The sequence below is a fragment of the Macrotis lagotis genome, chromosome 1 (genome assembly GCF_037893015.1).
Source record: "Macrotis lagotis isolate mMagLag1 chromosome 1, bilby.v1.9.chrom.fasta, whole genome shotgun sequence".
NCBI classification, from domain to species: Eukaryota; Metazoa; Chordata; class Mammalia; order Peramelemorphia; family Peramelidae; genus Macrotis; species Macrotis lagotis.
In genome coordinates, this window is record NC_133658.1 from 36417630 (window position 1) to 36440640 (window position 23011).

Consider the following 23011-nt stretch of genomic DNA (forward strand, 5'->3'; position numbering starts at 1 on the left):
TGCCCATTCCATCACCTCGTACTCAGGAAATGTTGACTCTTTCAGAAACTGCTGCACCCACTGGTCAGCTTCTCCATAATGGGGCCAAATTCATTAGGTCAAGTGAAAGAATAAGCATTTTGTTGCTCTTCATGGTCACCTCCAGAACTTCCCTCTGAGGCTATTACACATACATCTTCTCTTTACAGTTCATTCAATTCGTTTATCTCAGGTTATATGTATCTGTCTTCTGGTCTTCTGGATCCCAGATAAGGAGGATCTTTCCTGTGGTAACACGGAGTTTCTGGGTTTGCATTGTTTCTGTGGCAGCAATTTTGAATATCTATCTGTACATGGTACTAAGGAAATATAAAGATGATGCTCCTTGGGGAAGAACAGGTTCTGATTCACGAGTGTGTAGTCCACCATAATCTAATAGGATCCAGGCAGTTGTACATTTATGTCCTAAAGTTCATCACTATTGTTTTTGGATTTGTGATTTCAGATGCCAATGGATGACAGGTTGGCGTGACCCAATCTCCAGACTCCTTGTCTGCATCTCTAAGAAACTATTAACTATAGGACAAATCAAATCATCAGTAGCAATTTAAACTGGTACCAAAAGAACCCAGGAAAGGACTCAAAGCTCCCTGGGGTCCCTTCTTGGTTCAGTGGCAGTGGCTTTGGCACAGATTTCCCCCTCACAATCAGCAGTATGCTAGCTGAGGATGCTGTAGTCAGCTCCCTGTACTTTTCCTCCCTTTCAAAGGAGTTCAGTAACTGCTCATTGATTTCCTCTTCACTCTATATAGCTATCTGATGGTTCCTCAAAAGTCCAGCTACCCAGGGGCGGCTAGGTGGCACAGTGGATAGAGCACTGGCCCTGGAGTCAGAAGCAGCTGAGTTCAAAAGTCCAGCTACCCAGCTAGTTAATCTCTTTAACTTCCATGACCTCCATCTTTACTCCTCTTCAGTGACCCATAGGGATGGTCTTATTTTAGCCCTCACCATCATCTGCTATAGAGTACAGCTACAAACTTGAAGGTGGTAGCCACCCTTTTGAGAGGGAGTGAGGCAACATAAGTCCTAGAGATTCTTTCTTATTGGAGTCTATTTCTTTGACTGAGAGTGACACTGGTCTATTGCTTATGTCTTCTGCTTCACTTCTTTCCTGCCATCTATTGGTACCTCTTTTGAGTTGCTCTATTGAGTTATACTGCGTTGCCACCTACTGATTCTCTATTGAATTTTATCTTCTGTGTGTGTGATTTTTCTTTCAAGGAGGATTGATTCATTGTTCGAAGGATTTGAAAAGCACAACTATGGAACCAAAAGTGAGCTTAGAAGTTATATACTGCACCCCACTGCTCTTCTTCAATACTTTTAGGGGTTTTTTTAGTTTATTTTTTTTGCAAGGCAATGGGGTTAAGTGACTTGCCCAAGGCCACACAGCTAGGTCATTATTAAGTGTCTGAGGCCAGATTTGAATTCAGGTACTCCTGACTCCAGGGCCGGTTCTCTAGCCACTGTACCACCTAGCTGCCCCCTTCCATACTTTTAGGTGATAAATTGAGGTCTAGAAAGAAGTAACTTGGTCAATGTCATATATCATAAATGCTAGACAGAATTTGAATCCAAGTTCTCCCCAAAGTAATCACTTTGATCATTGATCTTACAGCCTCCTTCAGAGATTTGTCTTTTTATGAGTTAGAAGCACAGCAAAATCACCAATCCAAGGAAAGTCCTAGACTTACTTTCTTTCTTTATTCATTTATTCCTTCCTTCTTTCCTTCATTTATTTATTATGCTATAATTATTATAGCATATTATATTCTATATTCATTCATTCATTCATTCATTTACTTGTTTGTTTGTTTGTTTGTTTATGGGGGCAGTTAAAGTGGATACCACACCAGCCCTGGACTCAGGAAGACCTGAGTTCAAATGTGGCCTCAGACACTTGATTCTTACTAGCTGTGGGACCCTGAGTAAGTCACTTAACCCTGATTGCCTCGAATCCAGAGTGATCTCCAGTCATCCCAATTCATATCTGGCCATGGGACCCAGATGGTTTCAGAGGAGAAAGTGAGGCTGGGGATTTAGCACAGTCCACCCTCATTCAAATCCAGTTCATTTGCTTGTCATGGTATATCTCCTCCATGATGTCATGGTCTACTTCAAGAACAGATATACAACATCATTCTTTATTATGTATATAAACACCATTTGTCACGATCTAGGGAATCTGACCAATTCTTTCTTTTCACTCTTCCCTTTTTAGTATTAGGAACCATTCTGTTTTCCAGGATTAAGCTGTGCCCTGAGACTGGCATAACAGTTCTTTTGTGATCACCCTCTGAGTGCATTCTGCTGAAACTAAATCACAGAACTGATGATGGACAAGCACCAGCATGAACCCTTTCTCAATCACAAAACCCTGCTAAGTAGACTTATTGTCACTAGGTAACCTTGCCTCACTGTTGCTGTTAAGCATCTCCACTGCTACACCTCACAGCTTGATTCTTTGTCTAACCACAATTATATAGATCATATGCCTTGGGTCCTAGAGGAAAGTCTGGAATGTGAGTCTAGTTTCCCTTCTCCAGTGGAATAAAGGATTCTTTCTTATGACTTCTGGGAGTTCTTTAATATTTTATTTTATTTCATTTCATTTCATTTCTCAGAGTTGACAACTGGTATTTAAGCTCTGTAGCTCTATGGTTGTATGTTTTTCAGGGTTAATTCATCATGACCTTGGGCACTAGCTTGTGCCAATAAAAATTGCCTTGGGGGTTTTGCTTAGCAAGATTTGAAAAGTAGAGAAACTTTGAATCAGAAGTGTGATGAGATTCAAATGAGAGAATGGATGCACACTTTACATTTATCCTTTCCATTGTAAAGCGCTTTGCAAACTTTATCATTTGTATATATATATATATATATATATATATATATATATATATATATCCATGAATGTAAATGTATATAAATCCTAACTTATTTTATTTTATATATTATATTAATTTATATATTATAATTAGTGGCCTCCAGTCTTATGATGATTCCATACCCTGGGCCTTTTATTGCACTCCTGCTGGGGTTAAACAATGTTTAAAGAGTGATACAAGGGTATGCTGTAACAGAGCCTTGCACACATACTCTAAAATTTCATCCTTCTTATTAATTTCTTAAGTCCAGGCAATCAACAATGAACAATGAACAACAAAACAATGAACTAAACTCTGATTTATAGTTCTCGATATCTGAGGCATACATGCTCAGACTCAACAATGGCTCTAACTGGTTAAAGTTGGCTCTACCTGGTTAAAGTTGGCTCTGGCAATCCCCTACTCACCTTCTACCTTCCTGGTGACACCATACATTGGGCAGCTAGGTAGCACAGTGGATAGAGAAATGACCTTAGAGTCAGGAGGATGGGAGCTCAAATAACTGACACAAGCTGTGTAACGTTGGGCAAGTCACTTAACCCTGATTCCCTCGCATCCAGAGCCATCTGCAGTCATCCTGATTCATATCTGGTCCCTGGACCCAGATGGCTCTGGAGGAGAAAGTGAGGCTGGTGACTTAACCCAGCTCCCCCACCCCCCACTCAAATCCAATTCATGTGCTTGTCATGGCCTCACCTCCCTGATGCTGTGGTCATACTCACTGCTCTCTTCAAATAGAAAAACAAGCTAATTCACAAGAAGCTTTCTCTAGCTCTTTAATCCACACATCAAACCCTTTCTTTCACACAATCTTCTGTTCCTCTTCATTTGCTTCACTTGCTGAAGAACAGATGGTTTTCCTTTGTCAGTACCAATACCAATACCCTTATTTCTGTTCTTAATCTTATACCCTCCATATCTTCCAGGAACTTGCTCCATCAGTCACCCCCCCCCATCATCAATTTCTTGTGTCTACCTTTGAACAAATCTCTCTTATCATTTAAAAAAACAACAAAACAGAAAGAAATAAACCTTCACATATCTCCGAGGCTATAAATCCAAAAATCTTGTTGTGGTTCATTTGTTTACTGACTCTTCATCCATAGGATTTGCTTGGCAAAGATATTCGAGTGGTTTGCCATTTCCTTCTCCAGTGTCCCCATTATACAGTTGAAGAATTGAGGCAAATAGGGGTTAAGCAACTTGCTCTGGGTCACACAGCTAAGAAGTGTCTGAGACAGGATTTGAACTCAGCTCTTCCTGATTCCAGGACAGTATTCTCTCCATTATACCACCTAGCTGCCCATTGCTCATAATTAGAGCTAGTTAAAAATGGGATGGACTATCTCCAGAGGGAACTATGAGCAAATCACACTCACAAAAGCCAAGAAAAAAATACTGACACACTATTAAAAAGGACTTTGTAAGACCACCGGCACCTGTCTTTGGTCCTCAAAGCCCCTTCTCCCCCCAGACTGTTTTGTATATTCATTTCCAATAGATGAAAGTAGTTACAGAAAATAGTTTCAAACAAGATAGCTGGGGAGTAAGATACTGGGTTAGCCAGGAGTCATGCATAGGGAGATGGGGTCCTAAGCTCAACTGCTCTGCCTCCTGTTGCCCTGGATCCCAGGTGAGGGAGGAAGAGCAGAGAATGCCCTGACATCCTGTCCACTACTCCCACTGGGCTTCTGGATCTATACCATCTCTATTGGAAGCATTTAGTATGAATAGGTATGTGCCTGTACCTGTCTCTCTATCTATCTACCATCTTTCATGTATGTCCATCTATATATCATCTATCTGTCATTGGATCTGTCTATCCAGCTTGTTTCAGTCATGTCTGATTCTTCATGATCCTATTTGGCTTAAATGACTTGCCCAGTGTCATATCTCTGGTGTCTAAGAAGGAATCTGAATTCAGATCCTCCTGTTGACCTAGTGCTCCATCTACTACTCCACTTAACTAGCCTATCATCTATTTATCTAAGATGTTTATAGAAATACAGCCTGGACCTTTAATTTCACAGACATATGGAGCTCCTGGGTGAAGGACTTTCTCTTTACTAATGCAGAATGGCACTTCTCCTGTGCCATATAATCTTGGACACTGGACAGATCATTGAGAGGATAGGGCGGTTACTCCAGTCGTTGTGTCGAAGGCAGGACTTGAACCTGACCTTCATGACTTCCCAACTAACTCCCTGGACAACTGCCTCTCCCATGGATACATATCTCTCCCTATTTACGTTGTGTGTGATTCTAGAAGCTTCAGGATAAGTTGTGATGACCCAGTCTCCTGCATCCCTGCTTACATCTCCAGAAGCAGGTGTCACCATTGACTGTAGGTCCAATAAGAGCATCAGTACTTAGTCATCTTGATACCCACAGAAACCAGGCCAGATTCTAAGCTTTTTTTTATTCTTTCCATCCTGTTGCCTAGGGTCCTTGCTCAATTCAGCGGTAATGGATCTAGGACAGTTGCTTCTGACAATCAGTAGTTTTTCCACATGTAAACATTGAACATTATTACTAGCAGGATGGGTCCCCTTGAATTGACCCAGAGTTCCATCTTTGAACAGACACCTTCCCAGGCCATCTGCTTCCCAGACCAGTGAGGCTGCATGTGGCAGTCCCTTGCTCTTACACAACAGCTGTTACCAAGGCCACTTCTCTGGGTGTGTTTAGGACAAGTGTTTGTTCCTGTGGACAATGGTCCATTTTTTCCCTTGCTGTCACTTCCTGCCTTCTTCCCTTAGCAAAGATATTCAGAGTATAAACTTCAGGTGTTATCCTCACCCCAATCCATAGAGATAACAGGTACTAAGCATTTTTCCCCAAATAGCATCACAATGGGTAGGCAAGCCCTTAATAAATTTGAAAGGACATAGGCCACTTGTATTTTTGATGAAATAATAATAGTCACCAGGAAATACTTTGTGACTGACTGAAAAGATTAAGTCACACATCTGGACTATGTATACAAAGAGACACTCATCTAGTGGTGAATTCAGTTAATTAGTTAATTAGAGCCAATCAAGATGGTCTGACACTATGGTAAGCATTTTTACAAACATTCTCTCATTTCATCCTCAAAAATTCTAAGAGGGAGGTTCTATTATTAACCTTGTTTTTATAGTTGAGGAAACTGAGGCAACACAGATTTAAGTGATTTGCCCAGAGTCCCACAGTTAATAAGTGTCTGAAGCCATTTGAACTCCAGGTCTAGTATCCACTGAACCAATTAACTGCCTCGAGAGGCAGAAGAATACAGCCACAGGTGTAGCTGGAAGAGGAAGATACATCTGATTCCGAAGACAAGAAAATGAAGGAACATGAGCAGAGGGGGTGTCAGGCTGCCTTCTCCTGTTCCCCAAATATTGGCACTGCTTTTAAAGAGACTGTACCAGTACATGACTGTACATTCTCCATGGAACCCTGGAGCCACTGAAATTGGTGGCATCAGAGGCAGTTCCAGACCTCTCAGGCCACAGATAGTTAAGGGTTGAACAACCAGTCAGAAGGAGACTATTGCTTTGCCCATACTCAGATCCAGGACAAAGTACTGAGTGGCAATCCCAGGGTAGGAGCTCCCAAGTTCTGCTTCTGGTGTGCTGGCCCAGACTGCACTGGACTGAGCTCCTCTCTCATCCTAGTGTGACAGACTTTCCTCCCAACCTTCTAAGTTGTCTTGGGCTGAAAAACTGTTTCACTTCATCTTTTTTGTGGCTTCTACCTCTCTAGAATTTTTTAGAGTCCTTATTTAAAGGGATTTGGAGGGATTTGCAGAAAAGCAAGGGAGACCTCCATCATCTTGACCTCCTAGGGGGTTCCTTTTAGAAATAACTTTGGGCGGCTAGGTGGCATAGTGGATAAAGCACCGGCCCTGGAGTCAGGAGTACCTGGGTTCAAATCTGGTCTCAGACACTTAATAATGACCTAGCTGTGTGGCCTTGGGCAAGCCACTTAACCCCATTCGCCTTGCAAAAACCTAAAAAAAAAAAAGTAACTTTGTCCCATCTCAGACAGAGAAGTCAAGCCATCACCAGTGTCCAAGGAGAACAGAGCCACATCGAATTTAGGCAGATGGTGTCTTTCTTTATTCCTTCCACCTTCCCTTTTGGCTCTACCATGATTCAGAGTGTGCTGCTTATGAGTCTTGAGAAAGACATTTCTTTGACATTTACTACCAGAACCCCCTTGGATAAAATAACTTGATGAATCTTTGCCACCATTTCCTCAACTAAAAGATGAAGCAGTTGGACCAAACAATCTCATGAATCTATGAGTCCATGATTTTATTTTCATGTACTAGACTTAATAAATTTGTTTTCAATTTCCTTGGAATGTTACCCCCATCCTCTTCCTCCTTTTCTCCTGGTAATCTCTATTCATCACATTTCATATCATTCATTATTTTAAAACCAAGGAAATAGAGGCCTGGCAAGTTTTGGAACATGCCTAAACTCCCACAAGACTAGGATTAGATTCAATGTCCACAGACTTCATTATAGTTGCCCTTCCATTGAACTAGGCAGTCATTAAATAAATGACTAAAATCTTTCCAGCTATCAATAAGAAACATTTTGCAAAATGAATAATCAGAATTATGCAGGGCCCAGGAAATAATGGTGCCATAGAGGCAAATAAGAGGTGCCATGGAGAGAATATTGAACTTGGCGTTAGATTTGAGTTTGATTGCTGCTATATACACTTAATAGCTATATGACCATTGGCAAGGCATTTATCCTTTCTCAGCCTTAGTTTCATTGTCTGTCAAATGGGACATTAAATAGCAGTTATCTTCCAGGGTTGTTGTGAGAATCAGATGAGGTCACATATTTAAAGTGTTTAAAGCTTTCTATAAATGCTAATAATTATTATTGTTAAATGTTTCTTTTAGTATGAACATTTTCAACTTTAGAGAATGGGTACAAAGGACTGCCAAGTTTGTTATAGCTGTTCAGTTGTTTCAGTTATGTCTGTCTCTTCTGAGCTCATTTTTGGAGTTTTCTTGACAAAGATACTGTAATGGTTTGCCTTTTGCTTTGCTAGTTCTTTTTTACAGATGAGGAAACTGAGGTGAACAGGACTAAATGACTGGCCCAGGGTCACACAGTCAGTGTCTGAGACCAGATTTGAAGTCTTCTGACCCAAATTTTATCTACAGTGTCACCTAGCTACCACAATTTCATATTTGTATGAAATATTGCTGATAACTTCATACGATGCCAGATCTTTTTTCTTTCTGGAATATCTATATGAGCCCAAAATGTGCATGTTTGTGTATGTGACTGAGTATGAGCGTGAGTGTGAGTGTGTATTGTGTGTGACTGTGTAAGCTTGTGACTGTATTTATATATGTGTCTGAGTGTGCATGTGACTGTGCATGTGTGCGCATGTGTGTGGATGAGTGTGTATATGTGTGTAAGGATGTGTATGTGTGTGCATGCCTGTTGTGGTACATGTGTGTGACTGTGTATGTTCATGCATGTGAATTTGTGTGGGATTGTATATGTGTGTATGTGACATGAATGAGTATGGCTGAGTGTGTGTGTGTGTGTGTGTGTGTGTGTGTGTGTGGGTGTAGAACTTCACTACTGAACCAGTTTATTATCTCTGGAATTGTCTTTAGGGCTATTAGGATCCCCACATCAAGACCATTCATCTCTTTTCTTCTTAGGAGACCCCTTGTTTTCCAGAGCTAAGGCCCAGTGACCATGCTGTGCCCTGAACTTGTCATAACAATGATCCTTTGTTCTCACCATCTGGGTGAGCTGGTCGTAGCTCCATCTCAGGACTGTTGGTCCCTGAGCTCGGACAAGCACCAGCAGGCCTGGTCATGAAACTCTGCTACCAACAAACTTTTTGTCACCAGGTAACCTTGCCTCCCTGTTGTTATTATACCTCATGGCTGCTGCACCTCACTGTTGATTCTTTGTTTAGCCACAATTAGACATCATCAAGGCTGCCCTTGGCAAGGAGACCCTGGCCAGCCTGTCTAGTTTCCCTCCTCAGACAAAGTAAAGAATTCTTTTTATCTATAACTTCTATGACTCTTGGTTCATTTATTTTTCAGAGTTGACAGTCGATGTATAACTGCTGTGAGTTCTTTGGTACTTGCAGGATTAACAGTTCCTTCTGACCTTTTGATCTTTGACAGTATCCTTTTGGAATCTTTACATATATATTTTTTATATATACATATATAATATTGTACTATGTCTATTACATATATATTGGTCTTTGGTTGTCTGACTTCACTTTCATTCTACCTTTTTAAAAATCTAAATTTATTCATGATTTCCCTGTGTCTCTGCATTAGTCCATTTAAGCTCCTCTCCTCCCTCTTTTGCTTTTTTTTTTTAAACTCTTACCCAGGACTATTCTGGTAAATCAGATCTCGGGGGGGGGGGGGTGGAAAAAGAGTACATAAGGCATTTATTGTTCAGAAATATGAAGCTGAGATTCTTCATATATGAATCAATCAACAAATATCTAATTAACATTGATTATATTCTCAGGCTTGTTCTAGGTGTTGTGGGATCAGATAATCTTGAGTCATTTACTAAATTGCTCTTAGCCTCAATTTCCCCAGTAGAGTAAGGAATTTGGACTAAGGTCACTTGCACATTTTCTTTATACACCTTTCTTCATAGAGAATGATAAATAGAAGTCAGTCCTCAAAACTAGGTTCATCCCTGCTTTGGCAAACAGTGGCTGTGTGATTGATACTGGGCAAGCCCCTTAATCTCCTTAGTGATTTAAGACACCGCTCCAATAAGTTGCAGAGAAAATCTTGATCTGAATTAGTAGAGTCAGTTTCTTCAGCTGAGCTTTCCCTATAACATGGAATCCCAGTCCAGCCCCTCTCCCTTATTCATTTAACGTAATATACAGATGAATAATAACTGTTCAGGAGCAGGGTCGACAATATAACTGAAGCAATTACCTCCTACAAAACCAGATCCTATACTCCAAAATAACCTTTTACTTAGATTATGATGGTGAAGGTTGGGATGTATTCAAAATCCCGTAAAGTAGGGTCCTCATAAGTTTTGTTTGGCATGGTGGGTTTTCCCCTTAAACTTCTCTCTAGATCCAAAGCAAAAATCATCTGGATAGTTCCCTTTGGTCTAGAATGTACTTCCTTCTTGGGGCTTCTCTAGCCTAGGTTCCTGATTAGCTTCCAGATCTCACACAGCAAGGCTCTCTTCTGAATGGGGGCAGTAGATTTTTCATTGTTGGTAGCTGGCAGCCAGTAACTTTTGAAGTTCCACTCCTCAAAGCTTCTTTTCAAAGGAAAAACAGGTTCCTGTCAGAAGCTTTGCTCTGTTGAATAAAATCTATTGCATTCAAAAATTCATACTCAGGTTCACCTCAATGGATAAAGCTCCTCCCAATAGGAGAACCCTATCAGACCTGCTATGGGCAATGCCATCCCCTCCAGAGGAAGAAAAACAAAATAAATATAACAAAACAAAATTTTAAAAAAACCTTCAGAATCTGAATGAACACTACGTTCACTTCTTAAAACATTTCTCATGTATTTCTTCCTATTTCATGATTTTCCCTTAATCCTAATTCCTCATACCAAAATGACTAATCTGAAAACATATTTAACACAAATATGTATGTACCATATTCACTAGACTGTTCTCTACTAAGGTGGGGGAAGGAGAATGGAAGAAAATCATGTAACTTAAAAATATATATAAGTATATGTATTAAATTACATATTAATATGTAATATTAATGTACATAGACATGTGTATATTAAAATACACAGACATATGGATAAATGTTGAAAAACTTTCATAATATGGAATAAAATATCAATTAAAAAAATTCATACTCAACTACAAAGCACAAAAGCTAATGCTTGCAGGACCAAGTTTGGAAAGGAATGTGGGGCATTCCCCATATGTTGGGCACTGCCATTCCAGATAGGATAGATAACAGGGAGAGAGTGAACCTCCCAGAAAGGTTCAGATAAGTCACCAGGTAAATTCTTGTATTACTGCTACATTAGTCTAGTTCTGTGTCCAAGTTTCATTTACTTCAAGGTTTTCAGGTTTCATGGCAATAGGCAAGGCCAGAGGTCTTTAGCCATTAACCACACTGGGGGAGTCTCTGCATATACCAGTGCTTTGAGCAACTCAGTGAGTAAGATCACTGGAGTGTGACCTTTAAGGACAAACCTCCAATCCTCCCTGGACTGCTTTGCATGGCTGATCCCTAGATCATTAGGCCAGCTGATAAGAGCAGCTATAAATAGATAACTCCTGAGGAAAATTTCTATAGAGCATAGGAGTCAGGCACATGGAAATAGGGTCTCAGGTTCAACTGCTCTGCTCCCTAATGCTTCCTAGATTACAGATTAGGGAGACAGAGCAAGAGAAAACCCTGATGCCTGTCCTCTGATATATGTAGGTTCATGTGTATGTAAAAGATTCTTAGGCACATAGAATCTCACTGTTGATCTGGTTCCTGAGAGTGATTCATAATGGTTTAGTAGGGATTTTCTTGGCTATTATATTTATCTATATTTATACTTATCATCTGTAGCATCATCTATGTTGGAGCTGGAAGGGGCTCAGTTATCCTCTGGTCCACTTTTCTCATTTATCTGGTACTTCTAATTTAAAATGCCATCAGACTATCATAACCCAGTCCCTTTACCTCTCTGTATGTTCTCCAGGAGAGAGAATGTGCATCACTTGCAGGGCTAGTCTCAAGCCAATTATTTAAACTGGTACCAACAGAAAACAGACTCTTAGGTTTCTCACCAAACAGGCTTCCAATCTCATGGCTTCAATGCCTGCCTGGTTCAATGGCAGTGGGTCTAGATAGATTTCTCCCTCACAATCAGCATCATGAAGCCTAATGGGAGATTATTATCATCTGCAATCAAGAATGTCTGCTTTCACAGAGCTTCATCCCTAAATAAAAACCTCTCTTAGGCTGGCTAATCAGCTAGTATTAAATGCTTTCCCTACCCACATCTATAATAAAAAGCAAAAAATATTGGGGTTTTTAGGTGACATGCTTGGGGGCCTCCTGGTTAAGACTGTGTATACCTTTACTTACTTTGTGAATCATTTTCTGCCATTTTCTGTCATTTTCCCACACCCCAACAAAGACCCTCAGACTATTTTTCCTAATTCACTCACTTCATGCCCATGTGAAAATTCTAGAGAAGATCTGAAGTGACTTTAAGAGGGAGATCTGGCTCTGCTCTTATTTTAAATAAATGCTAACTCTGAAAATGCCAAAGAGCTCAAAGAGGATTATTCACTGTCAACTCTGAAAAATAAATGACCAAAGAAACACAGGGGTTATGGCAAAAAGTTTTATACCAACTTTCAAATCTGAAAAATAAAATAAAATGAAATAAAAAACCAAACAAAGAGCTCACTGAGGTTATAGGTTAAAAAAAAAAAAACTCCTTTATTCTGTTAGGGGAGGGGAAACTAGACACTCATGCCAGGATCTCCTGGCAACCTTGATAACATAAAGTTGTGGTTAGACAAAGACTCAAGCCATGAGTGTAAGAGCCAAGAGGCATAACAACAACAGTGAGGCAAGGTTGCCTTAGCGACAAAAGGTTTATTCCTAGCAGAGCTTCATGACTAGGCCTGCTGGTGCTTGCTCAAGTTAGGGACTGCCAGTTCTATGATTTAGCTGCAGCAGAATTCATTCAGAGGGTGACCATAAAGAACTATTGTTATGACAAGCTTAGGGAACAGCTTATTTGCTGGGACCTTAGCTCTGGAAAACAGGATTCTCCTAATAGGAAAAAGAAAAGGGTGGCCTTGGGGTGAGGGTCTTCACATCAAGAAGTTGGAGAAATCCTTCAAAGTCCAAGGACAGAATATCATTCAGACATAAATTAATATTCTTCCTTGTCTCTTTTCTTTTTTCTCCTCTTCACCTTCCTTTTTTCTCTGTCCTTTCCCTTACCCTTTCCATTGGATCATAACATCTTGAACAAATCACCAAAATGTTGTCTCCACCTTAGATTTCAGGTGACTAACCCCACTCTTTACAATCAGTCTTCTGCCCCCAGTTTTTCTAGGAACCTAAATTTATTTATTCAAATGACCTGAGACTTTTTTCAGAAAGACTTCTAGAAGCAAGTCTGGAAAGAAAAAAATGACTGTACCTAACATAGGATGATGAACTGGATGGGGGGGGGGAGGAGAGAGAGAGAGAGAGAGAGAGAGAGAGAGAGAGAGAGAGAGAGAGAGAGAGATCTGAACCACTATTTTATTTTACCTGTATTTGGGAAAGAGAATGATCAAAAGATGGAGAGGATCAATGTTTAGGATGGGAGGGATCATGAAATGGACAATGGTGGGGAATCTGCACTATTCTACCTTAATTTTATTTTATTTTATTTGAAAGGAACTTATCTTTGGACTGGGAGAGTCAGACCTTCTCAAACAAACAAATAATGTTTAATTAACAAGATGTGAAAATTCTAGACAAGAGAGAAGGTGATCAAACAGCATCTTGCTGCCCTCAGTGAGTTTTAAGTTTGAGTCACTTGATTGGGATTGGGGGGGGGTGGGAAGGGGCAGGGCAGAGCTATTTCTCAGAGGACTGAAAGAACTGATTTGCTAAACCCCAGTAGTTGGTCTTTGAAAGATGATGAAGAATGAGAAAGACCCTGAAGAAACAGAGAATAGCAAATGTTTCTCAGACCTTGTATTCCATTTTCCTCTTTTAATTTCTTCTAAGTATTCATGTAATCCTTCTTGACTGACTGACAACCTGTGACAAATCCATTTTTTTCCTTGAAATTTTTGCTTATGTTTTTTAATTGAGCTATTATTCCCTTCTTGTGGGGAATTTTGGATCTGTCTCACAATTTGTTGTCTTCACTTTTACATGACACTGAATGATGGTAGAGAAAAAAAAACAAATCTTTCTGACTGGGTCTACTGCAAATTTATATTCTATAACTTTAACTGAACCTTCATTGCTCTTAAATAATCAAGTATATCTCCCCTATCAACTTATAATCTACTGTCCATAGTGACTCTTCCAAACCTTGTCATCCTTCCTCCTCTGGCTTCTCCCCAACCCCCCAGTTTCTCAGCTGATAACTTTGTCTTATATTTCACAGAAAAAACTGAGATCACTAGCTCTGAGCATCATCCTCATCCCACATCACCCAGGTGTCTTCTGTCATGCTCTCTTCCTTCACCTCTGTCTCACAGGATGAATTGATCTAACTCTTGGTTAAGCCTTCCACTTGTCCAGGTGATCCCATTCCATTCCATCTCCTCCAACAGCTTATCCCCTCTGTCGTCCATACTCTTGAACTGATTTTCAATCTCTCCCTACTGGCTCAGTTCCTAATGCCAATAAACAAATGAGGTGGTGCCACCCTTTATAGAGTGTCTTTATAAAGTCAGGGAAATGAGTTTCCCTGAATTCAAATCTGGCCTCAGACACTTACTGGGTGACTCTGGGGAAATCACTTGTTTGCCTCAAATTTCCTCATCTGTAAAATTAACTGGAGAAGGAAAATGTCAAACCACTCCAGTATCTCTGCCAAGAAAACCACAAATGGGGGCATGAAAAGTCAGACATGGCTGAAATGACTGAAAAACAACAAACAAATATGCCCATGGTCTCCATCCTGAAAAGCCCTCACTTGATTATTCCATCCATGTTCACTATTGCCCTATATCTCTTGCCCTTTGTAGCTAAACTTTTCAAAAACAAAAAGAAACTCCCCCATCTACAATTGGTGCCTCCACATTCCTCTCTTCTCACTCTTTTTTATTTGATGTGGTTCATTTTTCAGTCCTGTCCATTCTTTGTGATTGAATTTAAGAGTTTCTTTACAAAAATACTAGAATGGTTTAACATTTCCCTTCTCCAGCTCATTTTAGAGATGAAAAAAACTGATGCAAACAGGGTTAAGTGATGTGCCTGGGGGCACATAACTAGGAAGTGTCTGAGATTGGATTTGATTTGAGGTCTTCCTGACTTCTGACCCAGTACAGCACTTCAACTGTGCTACCCAGTACTCTCTTCTTTTTTTTTAATATAATATTTTATTTTCTTTCAATTACATGTAATGATAGTTTTCAACAATTATTTTGTAAAATTTTCTTAAGCAATCTAATATAGATTATACATACACAATACATACACATTAAATTTATTTCCATATTAGTCATATTATGGAAGAAGAATTAGAACAAAAAGGGAAAACCATGAGAAAAAAAAACCAATTTTTTTAAACTAGAACTCCCTTTTTAATCCTTTATAATCTGGCTTCTGATCTTTATCATGCCACTGAAACTACTCTCCAATTACTAATGATCTCTTAATTGCCAAAACCTTGTGGCCTTTTTTCAATCCTCATTCTTGACTTCTCTTCAGCCTTTGACTCTGCTGATCACTCTCTCTTCCTGGAGGCTCTCTCCTTTCTTTCTTCTGGTTCTCCTCCTATTTCTTGAACCACTCCTCCTCTGTCTCCTTTGCTGGATCCTCTCCAGATCAGACCCTTTAACCACAGGTGTAGGGGTACCAGGTAGTACAGAGAATAGAGCACCAGGCCTAGAGTGAGATATGTTACTGTGGGCCACCTAGGTTCATGCTGCCTCTGGCATCTCATCTGGAAACCTAGCACCCTGGGTTATTTTTGTATGACTTATTCTTTCATTTGTTGCACAACTGGTCATCACTTCTTGGGCCTCTCAAGACTCCATAGTACACTGAGGCTCTTTTTTTTTTAAATGGCATTTTATTTTATTTTTTCCAATTACATGCAAAGATAATTTTCAATGTTCATCTTTTTGTAAATTTTTCTCCCTCCCTCACTGCCCTCCCCTGGTTGTCCCCCACCCCTGGGAAGCTCTCCCTCCTCTCCACCATCCCTGGCTTCCTTCAAGTCCCAGCTCTCTTTGGATAAGAAACCTTTCCTGACCTCTTCATTCCAGTGTCTTTTCTATATTGGCCACTATATTTCTACATTGACCATCTCTCTATAGTCTGGTTTTCTAGAATTGATCCTATGAGACTCCCCCATGAGCTTGTGAAATACTCAGGGCCAGGGTTGGTTTGGGTTTTTGGCTTCTTTGTATAACCCAAATGCTTACCATGGTGCCTAATAAATGTTTGTTGATTGACTGAGGAGATAAACTCTTCTTGTTTGCTACCTAATAGAGCTGGTTAGGGATCTAACATATTTCCATGTTAGTCACAGTGTGAAAGAAGAATCAGAACTAAAGGAAAAAAATATAAGAAAGAGAGGAAAAACTATAAAACAGGTTTTAAAAACACCGAGACTCCTTCAAGGAAGCTCTTTGTTCTTTCTGTGTGCAGAAAGAGCTCCCCAAAGGCTCTATTTTTCTGACCTTGTTTGACTGGTAGTGTTGGGATGCCTCTAGCCTACATACCTGTGTTCTCATCATTTTTTAATGGGTTTCTGGTTTGTATGCATTTCCAGGACTCCTAATAAGAGATCCCACTTTACAACAGTCTCATCATTACCATCCTGTTAGTTCTTGGCAAGAGGATTGATCCTTAACTCCAAACCACTATCATGTTCAAAAGCAATTTTCTGAGTCCCAGGGCCTGAGGGACCCCAGAGCCTCAGTCCTTCCCTAACTGGCTTTATCAGGTAGCTAACAAGAAGAGTTTATCTCCTTGGTCAATCAATTAATAAGCATTTATTAGGCACCATGGTAAGCATTGGGGGGTTACACAGAGAAGCAAAACAAACAAACAAAAAAAAACCCTGGCCCTGAGGATCTCACAGTCTCATGGGGGAGTCTCAAAGGATCAATTCTAGAAAACCAGGCTATAGAGAAGACAAACTGGAAGTGGTCAACACAGAAAAAGTACTGTAATGAGGAGGTCAGGAAAGGTTTCCCATACAAAGAGAGGCTTATGTGGGACTTGAAGAAAGCCAGGGATGGTGGAGAGGAGGAAGAACCTCCCAGGGGTGGGACAACCAGAGAAAATGCCCAGAGTAGAGACATGGAGGCTCTTGTCAGGGAACCACAGGAGGCCCAGGTCCCTGGATCAAGAACATGGTGGTGGGAAGGGAAGGGAGGTGACGGTGCAGGGAGGCAGGGGTGAGGAAGGGCTCTGATGCCAGAATGAGGATTCTGCTCTTGGTCCTAGAGGTTAGAGGGAGCTAGTGGAGTTCACTAAGCAGGTGGTGGGGAGGGCAGGGGGATATGATCAGTACTTTGGGAAAATCACTTTGGCAGCAGAATGTCAATACTCTCTGTCTCTTTCTCTGTCTATCTGTGTCTGTCTCTGCCTCTCTCTGTTTGTCTGTCTGTCTCTTTCTTTGTCTCTCTCTTTGTCTCTGCCTCTCTCTCTCTCTCTCTCTGTCTGTCTCTGTCTCTCTCTCTCTCTTTCTCTCTCTGTCTGTCTCTGCCTCTCACTGTGTGTCTCTGTCTCTGTATCTCTCTTTCTGTCTCTTTCTATCTCTCTTTCTATCTCTCTCTCTGTTGACATCTGTCTCTCTCCCTACCTCCCTCTAGATTCCTAAACAAAATAGACTGAAAGTGAAAGAGATCATGGAACCAAGGGAGAAAGTCACATCTCTGGTTTCCTGGGAGTCCTTTTCTCTATGGATCCATATGAAGTTTAAATGAGATAATATTTGTAAAGGGTCTAGCCCATAGAAGGAGCAATTTCCCCATAAGATAAACCTCTTCTGGACCCTACTGAGAACTGGATGAGACTTTCTTCAGTAGGTCTCCAGGTTACCAGTGTGGATGCTGCCATTAGCACCTTTAGTAGCACTAACTGAAGCCAAGGAGACCAACATCATCATCATCATCTCTATCTCATCAAGTCTCTCCCTATATACTGACTGCTTCCTTGCAGTATCCATCCATAGCCAAATCTTTTCTATCCTTAAATAGCCTTTACTTGAACCACAGATTCAAGGATCCTTTATTTCTCATCATTCTCACTGCAATCTCCTAGCTAAAGCTGTCTAAACATGATGTCTTCACTTGCCCTTCCCAGGCCACCCCCTCGTCTTTCTCACCCCTTGGATTCTAGTCCTTGGTCTCCTCACTCAACTTCTCTGCTTCCTGACCACTTCTCTTATCTGTTTTGCTGGATCATGGTCCATGTGATGTTCCCCAGGAGCTGGTGAACCCCAAGACTTGAGCCTAAGCTAACTCATGATCTCCAGATTTTTTTACAAATGACTTTATATTCTAAACCTCTCTGGCAGATAACTCAAATATTTGCTGACTAAAGCAATTTTAAGGTTCTTTCTACCTCCATAGTATGGGGCTTTACTTACACTACTTGAACTTTCATTTAAAATGAATGTAATTAGCCTCGATGCTAATAATGCAATCACACTGGTCTTTTTGTTGTTCTTCATAGAGGATGCTCCATCTCCCAACTTTGTGCCCTTACTTTTGGTCTGCTCCATTTCTGAAAGGCCTTGCCTTTTCATTTGAGTCTATAGGCATCCCTAACTTCCTACGAGATTCAGTTCAAATTCTACTTTTTTGTGGGAGGCTTTTTCCTATTCCTCTCCATCACCCACCACTATTAGTGCCTTTACACTTGCATCATATCTATCTAGTATGTACAGTTATTCACAAGTTTCTCCCTATTGTAATCTTACCTCTTTTCTACTAAGGGCCTTATTTTGGCTTTCTTTGTAACCTTGTGAATGATTAATCAATAAAGTTTTTCCATGTCCCTAGTAATACCTGAACAAAAATAGTTAAATAAGTCAGGGGCATAGTGACCTTCTAGTAACCACTTGTATAATTGGGAACCTAGTCAGTCCCTGATAAGGAGGGGAGCATTTATTGGGAACTTGGCCAGTCCTGTAAATACACCCCTTCCCCAATTATCTGGAGAAGAAACATCCTTCCTGAAACTTGGACACTTTCAGGATGGATCTTCTGAGTCCACAGTCACATAGATACCTGGCACCATGCCTTTGTTTAGAATCCTATAATTACACAAGCCTTGCTCTGTAATACCTTTGGAACTGCATCCATGGATAGGAAGCTCTGTCTGGGACACTTCTGATCCAGACTATGGAAGGGGCTATTAAAAAAACTGCGTTCCCTACCCTGAGGTATCTTCCATGAGTTGGAGTTTCCCCAGATCCTGTTAGTTTGGTTGTTTTATGTTTGATAAAACTTTCTATCTCTTTGATTATTTTTGATAATGTTTCCTATCTCTTTCATTCTCTTAATTGCATTTGTTATACTTATGCTACTATTAGGAATCATTAGATATTGTTGTTGCAAGCTTCCTTTGACTTTACCTTTGTTATAATAATAAACCACTTCGTGCTTTTCCTCTTTTGGAGTGTGTCTTACTGTAGGTGCAAATCCGAACTAACACCATTAATCACACACACCTTGGTACTTAGCCCAGTGTCTGTAACTTAGGAAGTATTTAATCAATACTTTGTTTATCACTGGAACCAATTCAGGAAGTCTCTTACATAGCTAATATGTCTTTCCTTCTCTAAGTGAAGCTTCCAGGATTCTTTCCTCCAAACTTCATCAAGTTTGGGCTTTACCACCCAGACTGCCTTCTTCTTTCTGGAATTCATTGTGTAGAGGTCTTCCCTAGAAAGGGAAATGAAAACACTATTCTAGGTGTAATCTGATCAGGAAAGAACACAGTATCTGTGGCTTCACTAATACATAATACCACCCAAATTTTTATTTTTTTACTTCTTGTCAAATGCTCTCTAGAATCCCTCCAACAATGTAGCCATGTCTATCCATCCTACTAAACGAACCTTCTTATGTTCTTCTATAGGTTTACTACATGAAGTTCATGCCCAGGGCTGAGGGCCTTCCTCAAGTTCACTGGACAACAAATGGAACACACAAAAGTCATGCAACAGTTATCTAATGCTCTTGTCATCTTCCAAATCTGAGTTGGGGTTTCTTTATCTTACATTATATATATTTGATTCCCTGTCTTTTTTAGGGTGCTGTAGTTTGCTTTAAAGATACTATGTGTGGGGCAGCTAGGTGGCGTAGTGGATAAAGCACCGGCCTTGGAGTCAGGAGTACCTGGGTTCAAATCCGGTCTCAGACACTTAATAATTACTTAGCTGTGTGGCCTTGGGCAAGCCACTTAACCCCATTTGCCTTGCAAAAACCTAAAAAAAAACTAAAATAAAAAAATAAAAAAAGATACTCTGTGCTTCTTCATTGATTTCAGAGTGCACTGAGTTTTTAGTCTTTGGAATATCCGTTACATTTCTCATAACTATACAATTAATACTGATAAATAGAAAAGGGAAAATAATATAGATAGTGAGGGGAACAATGAAAAGGAAAAGGAAAAAATCAAAATAAAACTGAATAATGTAAAATACCAAGGTGAATATGGGAGATTTAAAAAAAATAGATCTCCCTAAATATTTTTGTTAAAAATAAGTTTTTAAGACTTTTAAAAATATCAGCATAGCTTCCCCTAGTATTCTTTACCCTCCTCCTTCTAGAAAACCATTTCATATTATAAGTTGAGTTTTTTTTTGAGGTTGTTGCAAGGCAATGGGATTAAGTGGCTTGCCTGAGGCCACACAGCTAATATCTGGTGTTGAATCTGAACTCAGGTCCTCCTGACTCCAGGGCCAGTGCTCTATCCACTATGCCACCTAGCACCCCATAAGTTGAATTTTTAAAAGAAAAAGAAAGAGGTTTGGAAAGGGGAGTCAGATATGGGTTAGAGGAGGAAAATGATCATAACAGATCAATAAATATATCTGAACAAGCTGAAAATGAGTACAATGTACAATTCTTGTGAATTTTCCTCCTCTGCAAAAAAAAAGATGGAGTAGGAATGTCTTCTCTTATCTTTTCTTTCAAGACATGTTTGATCCTTATAGTTTTGCAAGATTCATTTACATGGCTGTATATTGTTTTATATTTATATTATATTACATTGTGATTTATTATTTGTCATGGCTTATGTTGAGGAAATGAGGCTAGTTGAGGAAAGCAGCTATAAAGAGAAACCTGGGAAGGAGATGCTGGGGGATTAGAGCTTAGGCACAGGAAGATGGGATCTCAGGATCAGTTGCTCTGCCTCCTTCTCCTCTGAGGGAGGAAGATCAGAGACTGCCTGGAGAAATTTTCATATGACTACTAGGAAATCATGGTTGTTTCTTGTTCCTTCAGGGAGAATTGGAATATGTATGATTCTGAGTGATGGAGAGACCATCTGTCCCCTCTTTGCTCATGATGCAATCTGTCTTGTCATCTGAAGATTAATTCACAACACCATGCTTCTTAAGCATAAATACTCATAATTTCTTTTATTTTGTATTTATGATTCCAGATGCCCGAGAAGCAATTGTGCTGACTCAGTCTCCTTTCTTCCTGCCCAGATCTCCAGGAGAGAGAGTCACCATGTCCTTCAGGGCCAGTCAGAGCATTGGAATCAGCTTACATTGATACCAAGAGAAATCAGGCCAGGCCCCCCAGGCTCATCAATTTATCTACTTCCACGTGATCTCTGAGGTCCCTGCCCAGTTCAATGGCAGTGGCTCTGGGACAGATTTCTCCCTCACAGTCAGCAATACAGAGGCTGAGGATGCTGCAGTCTACTACTATGGGCAGAGCTATAACAATCCTCCCAGAGTCCTCTGAACAGAAACCTGCCCAGGCAGCTGCTGAGGCAGGCATCACTATCCCTGGGGCTTTTCCTTCCCCCACAGCTGGGACAGGGAGGCTTGTCTGGGCTGCTTCAGGGTAAGGTTTCTAGGTGTTGGATGAAGATGCTGGAATCATGACCAGTTCTGACCTGAATTTCTTTCCCTGCCAAGAAGATTTATGTGACACAAAATAAATAATTCGTACCTGATTCCCCTTTACAAACCCCAACAAGGGTTCTTGGAGACCACCAGCAGAGAAACTAGCTACATTGGAGGCCAGATGGTACAGTGGATAGAGCTGGGCATGTGGTCAAGAAGACCTGAGTTCAAATCCCATTTTAGGCACTTCCTAGTTGTGTGATGCCGGGCAAGTCACTTAATCACCATTTCCCTTAGTTTTCTCATCGGTATAATGGGATTCATCATAGACCTTGGGTTGGTGTGAGGACCAAGTGAGATAATACTTGTAAAGAGCTGAGTATTGATTATGCCTGAGCCTTAGGAAACTCTAGAAAAATGTGAGCTATTCTTGGTATTCCTGCCTCCATTCATGGATCATCAATGACTCATTGCCAGGGAGTCTATCTTTATAAGTCTAAAGTCCACCTCTCTGCACTTTCCTCTCTTTCCTCATATTTCTGTTTTATGATATCAGACAGAACTGCTCACTCTTCCTTGTTATCAGTCCTTTGAAGGCTTTCAGGCAGTTACTGCAGGTCCCTGTGTCCTCCTCCCCCAAGCTAAGCATCCCTATTTCTTTCAGACAACCTTCCTTTCTCTTGGCTTCTGGTCCTTTCCCTATCCTGGCTGTCCAAGCCCATCCTACAGTCCCAGGAGGGAAAGCATTATTCCAGAGGTGTTCTAACCAGGGCAAGATGACATTTCTTTGGGACTGATGATGTAGTGAGATGCATACTTCTGATAGAGAAGGGATGGACGCAAAATATAGAGACACATATTTTAGGCATGGCTACTCTACAGAATTATTGTGTTTGACTGTTTATTTGTGGTTTCCCTAGGACAGAATACCAGGATAGTCTACAGTCAGACACTCACTGGAGTCTGGTCCTTCCAGTTTTGGAGATGACAACTCAGCCATGTATGACCATGCTAGGATATCTCTCTTGTCAGACCCTCCCCAAATTCCTTGCAAGGGTTTCACCCAAACCAATGGGGCCATGTTTCACTTTTCTTTTCATCAGTAGGGCATAGTCAAGCAAATGGATCATCCAACAGTTGTCCCATTTTCTTGCCACCTACAGTATTTTATGAGCTTACGTTTTGGATGATATACTTGATTCTACTCTTTCTTAATAATTCTTTGTTTTCAATTGTCCTTCCCTGTCATATGCCTCTCCTTGACTTCTCTAAGCACCACTAAGAAAGCAAGAACATTTAAACAAAAATGTATGTTTAATAACTGAAATGACCAAGCTTGGCC

The 23011-nt window shown here is 40.5% G+C and overlaps 1 long non-coding RNA gene across 2 annotated transcripts; it reads left to right on the forward strand.

Moving 5' to 3' along the window:
- The first annotated feature begins 5846 nt into the window (after nt 1–5846).
- LOC141495822 (uncharacterized) lies at nt 5847–19952 on the forward strand. 2 transcript variants are annotated; one of them, XR_012470864.1, is made up of 3 exons: nt 5847–5984; nt 13335–13454; nt 19722–19952. It is a non-coding gene; the product is annotated as an uncharacterized LOC141495822 (long non-coding RNA). The 2 variants fall into 2 exon arrangements; XR_012470866.1 differs by lacking the exon at nt 5847–5984 and adding an exon at nt 12783–12955.
- Nucleotides 19953–23011: the final 3059 nt, after the last annotated feature.